Here is a 4,818-nt window from a genome sequence, read left to right as displayed (position 1 = left end):
CACTATTGTGGCGTTGGGTGCTCTGTCTTTAAAGACGTCGCTGAAGTGTATGTCGTGTAGTGTTTGACCCATCTTTGCTTCTAGGTATTTTATGCTTTCCGTTCTTATGTCTAGGTCTTTAATCCACTTCGAGTTGATTTTTGTGACTGGAGTGAGGATAAAATGAAGTTTTGAGGGGACAGTTAACTTACTTTTTTTTAAGTCTCAGTTTTCCACAGCTGTAACAACAAAAAAATGGCTGGAAGCTTTTGAATAATTGAATATGTAAGTCCCTCGGCAGCTCTGTTCTTGAGTTTGCATAGCTCAGACTGATGACAGATCATCAGGCTATTGGCCAGTTTGGTACCATGACCTAGAACTGGGGCCTGTAAACTTTGCAGTATTCTGAGGGGACCTCCTGGGAGTTTGTCAGTTTGAAAAACAGAAGCATCTATCAGTTAGCTGGAGACTGTGAACAAATTCCTTTCCAAAGGAGAAAGAGCAAAAATTCTAGATTCAAGGATAAGGAACCTTACAGAAAATGTATATATTTGAGAGGTTTATTTTCAGAGCTTATCTATTTTGTTACCAGAACCCAGCTGCCTCAGCAGTGGGAGCAGGCAGGAGCAGTGGTGTTCCCTCACCTGGCTGCTCCATCATAAGTCAATTGTGACAGTTGGTCCTTAGAACCCAGTAACTGCCTTTTGTCAGTTGTGGCAGTTGCTCCTCAGGGCCCTTTTATGTATCAGTGTAATTCTGGGATTGTGGAAGGGACCAATCAGGTGCTAGCTATGAGCTGTTAGTTTCTAAATGGCCCAATCACTGAAGGATTGAAAATGGTCCAATCAGACCTATGGGTGGGGCAGTGTGAAAGAGGATATAAGCCAGCGCTGGAGGGCTCTGAGGGAGAGACAATCAGACCCATGAGAAGAGAGACAATGCTAGCCTCTGAAGAAGAAAGAAGACTGTTCCTGGCCTCTGAAGAAAGAAAGAAAGAAAGAAAGAAAGAAAGAAAGAAAGAAGCATCCGGCAGCTGACCTCCAAGGAGGAAAGAGAAGTTGGGTATCTTTGCAAAGACTGAAAAAAAAATCTTTGCAAGGACCTCTGACAACTGTCTCTGACATTGCCCAAAAGGAGGACCAAAGGCCCTTGGCCTGGTGTCTCAAAGAGCAGTTTGTTGTTGGTATAACCCAACAACTCACAAAGAGCTGTTAACACTGGGTGTGTCTGACACCGCCTCTGAGGAATCAGTAGTGACCATCACTCTTAGCCAGTGCTGTCTAGCACTCCACTCCTGGTGATTGATGGTGACAATCACTGATGCTATCTGGGTAAGATATCCAGCCACTTGTGGATAAAGTAAGCTTTATTTCTCCTGTTTGTAAAATAAATTCCATGGTGGTTGTTCTGGAGCCTGAGATCTCTTGCAAGTGTGTGTGCAGGTAAGAACCCACAGTGACCTGTCCTCTTATCGAGTACTGTCCTCTGCCAGACTATAGTCCATAAGCCTTTATAGTGTGGGTGTTGTATTACTATAACTCTTGGTTTTGGGCATTTTGGGTGGTGGTCTTGTCTCAGAGCCTGTACATGTGGGTGGCTGTCCCATCCTTCCACCCAGCCTTCTGCATAGTTGCCCTGTCTGCCCCTGTTTGTTAGCTGGAGACTAGGAGAAAATACTTTCCCAAGGAGAAAGCAAAAATTCTAGATTCTAGGATAAGGGACCTTATAAAAAGGAATATAGAGAGGTTTATTTTCAGGTTTCATCTGTCTTGTGCTAATTGTTCTGATCATTATTTGTTCTATATTCTGTAGAAGACTTCTTAAAATGAGTATTAAAATATAAAGAACAATACTTAATTGTGTTTGGGCAGGTTTTGCCTCTGCCTCTAAATGAAGTCTATCTAGATTGATCTAGTAGAGCAAGGCAAAGGAACATATGCTTCAAAATTCAATTATCCCATCTCTTAAACCAAAGTGAGAAAGGCAATAGGAGCTAGAGCAGGAATGCTGTAGAGAGCTTCATTTTAAATAAAGTGACCCTGAATATTTTCCAATTTTATATCTCTGTTTTCTCTACAGTTTCTACGTTAGAAATCTTAGATGAGAGGTTTTGAGTTCATGCAAGTCCTTAGGACTTATTTAGCCTAGTTGTCAGCATTCAGCCATTTATAGAGGAGTGATTTTTGAAATAACAGAGCTGAGGGGCCTCTTTCCTTGACTGTTAGATCTTCCAGCCAGGAGCTTTGCTTTCTTTTAGCTTCCTTCTGGTTCCAACCAAGTCTTTCAGAGTAATTCTTCAAATGCTTATATAAGCATAAAAACAGAGTGATAGAAAAATAGGGATTGTTAAAAACTTGAAGTAAAATCACATACCTTTTCTAAAAATTAAATATTTTGTATCTTAGTATATGTATATGTCTATTATCCGTGAGGCATTACACCCACACTAGCTCTGTAAAAATGTTGGCCTCAGTTAAAGCAGCCTGTAATTCTTGAATTTGAGTTTTGAAAATAAGCCCCCTCCCTCCTTTTTATCCTTTCATTAAAAATGTCAGAAATACTGTACTTATTGAGTCTCTACTATATGCCAAGCACAGTTGTACATTTTGGGGGGCCAGCATTTGAGCAAAACAAAATTCTTGTTCTCTGGAGCATCTATTCTGATAGGGAAGCTATACGAAACAAACAAAATACACAATATATCAGGTTCCATGAGATACAAGAAACAACAGAATAAGGGATAAAGAGTGGCAGGCTACTAAGGAAGGCCTCTCAACATTTAACAGAGACCTGAAAGAAACAGGGTGAGCTTGCAAATGCCCAGCGAAGCACCATTCCAAGCATTTGGTGTGTTTGGTGCCTTGAAGGGGCAGCGTAGGCCAGTGAGTGGAGAGTGGGAAATGAGTTGGACAAGTAACCAAAAGCCCCGCAAAGAGATATCCAAAGTCTTTATAGTGGTAGTGGCAAACTCTATCAAACAAGAAAGAAATATCAATCTTATATTGTGGTGAGCATATAAAGTTGTCCAAACTCATCCAACTGTGCTAAAAACAAAGGCATCTTCAGAAAGAAAAAGAAAAATACTGGATGGTTTCACTCATAGCAGGAGCATAAAGGACCAGGGGGGAAATAATAATAATAATGAACAACTATATTCCAGAAAACTTTCACAGGGGTGGCATGGAAAAATGGATCAAAAATGGGGGCGGAGGCAGGGTGGGGGTAAGAGCATGGGACTATGGTGGTGGGAAGCCCACGGGGATTATAACTGAGATGGAAAAAGACACAAAATGATGTAAAAATAAATAGTACAATAAAGAGGCATCTTGAGTTACATTAATTATACCTAAGGATTCTTGATTTTATCTGAAATTGGATATTTTTGAATGGAATCTTGGCATTTTCCCATTATAATCTAAGAGTTCAGTCTAGCTGTCATGAACATGGAAGCAGAAGAAGCTGTCAGGAGGGTGGCCAGGCAGTCCGGGTGACACAGCTTAGGCTGTGGTGGTGACATCAGTAGTTGTAAAAGGTGGTAGAATTCAGGCATAGTGTGAGCAGAGCCAAAGTTCATCTCTCAGATGGGAGAAGGGAGAGAAAGCCAGGAATCCAAGGCTGTAGGCTTAAGCTACTAGGAAAAGAGGGCTTCCTTATCAAGAGAATGCTGAAGGCAGAGCAGACTTTAGAAGAGGCTTGAATTTTGGATGAATGAATTTTGATTTGTTCACTGGTTATTTAATTAGAAATGTTTGTGCCCAGCAGTAAATACAGCCACTGCTTACGATGATTCAGTAATTCCACCTGGCCAGTGTCCACTGCCTCTGATCCAGGGATGACTGCTCCTAGACTAGGCTGCAATTCTGCTTTCCAAGAAACAGTTTCTAGAACAGTCCCTGGTTCTCCAACCCTCTTGACTCTCTGAAGAATCTTTGTTCCAGCCTCCTCCATGACTGCTTCTGAAACAATGCAACATGTCAGTAGTTGAAGGCTTTGTCAGACCATGCCCTTCCTAGAGAAGCTTGGGATCCCAGAAGCATGTGTGTGTGTGTGTGTGTGTGTGTGTGTGTGTGTGTGTGTGTGTAATTAGAATACTCTCAGCCCATTCTAGTTCAAGTTGAGAGCAAGCATTTTCATCTATAGAAATTTAACATTTTTAAAGCTTTCTCTGTGGAATCTAACTCTGTGGATTTAACTATTTACTGGATGAAAACCATTTACACATATTTTCAGACAAACTTCTCTCTCCTCAACATTAATTGTGGCTATTTTGGGTGTGCAGGATGCTGTGCAGATTATGATTTTTTTTTAAGATTTATTTATTTGTGCACACAGAATTGGGGTACAGGTCAGAAGTGCAGGGGCAGTGAGAGGATTCACCAGAGACAGAGTGGGAAGCAGAATAGGCAGATCCATGAAGTACACTCCTGAGGGGAGCAACATGCAGTACAGGAGAGGTCTGTTGTGCCATGTGGGCCACCTCTCTGCCTGGGGAATCTAATTCATGCTGAAGTGGCTGCTAATAATTTCCCAGTGCTGCGCTTTAACTCGTGCCACAAGGGAGGGCCCATCTATCCTTATGATTTCTATTGGCTCTTTTTGTTTGACTAAAAGGATCTACAGACAAATTTAACTCACACAGAAAAGTCTTAACTAAAGATCTTCCTACCACCTTAAAGATATTTTACTATTTGAGGAGACTGGTAAAAAGGGCCAGTTTTATGTTATAGTTGACTAAATTTTTTTTTTTAAAGATTTATTTATGCATACAGAACTGGGGTACAGGTCAGAGGCTCAGGGGCGGTGAGAGGCTTCACCAGAGACAGAGTGGGGAGCAGAACA

The sequence above is a fragment of the Condylura cristata genome, unplaced genomic scaffold (assembly GCF_000260355.1).
Source record: "Condylura cristata isolate star-nosed mole 26May11 unplaced genomic scaffold, ConCri1.0 scaffold00014, whole genome shotgun sequence".
In the NCBI taxonomy this organism is placed as follows: Eukaryota; Metazoa; Chordata; class Mammalia; order Eulipotyphla; family Talpidae; genus Condylura; species Condylura cristata.
This window is presented reverse-complemented; position numbering follows the sequence as displayed.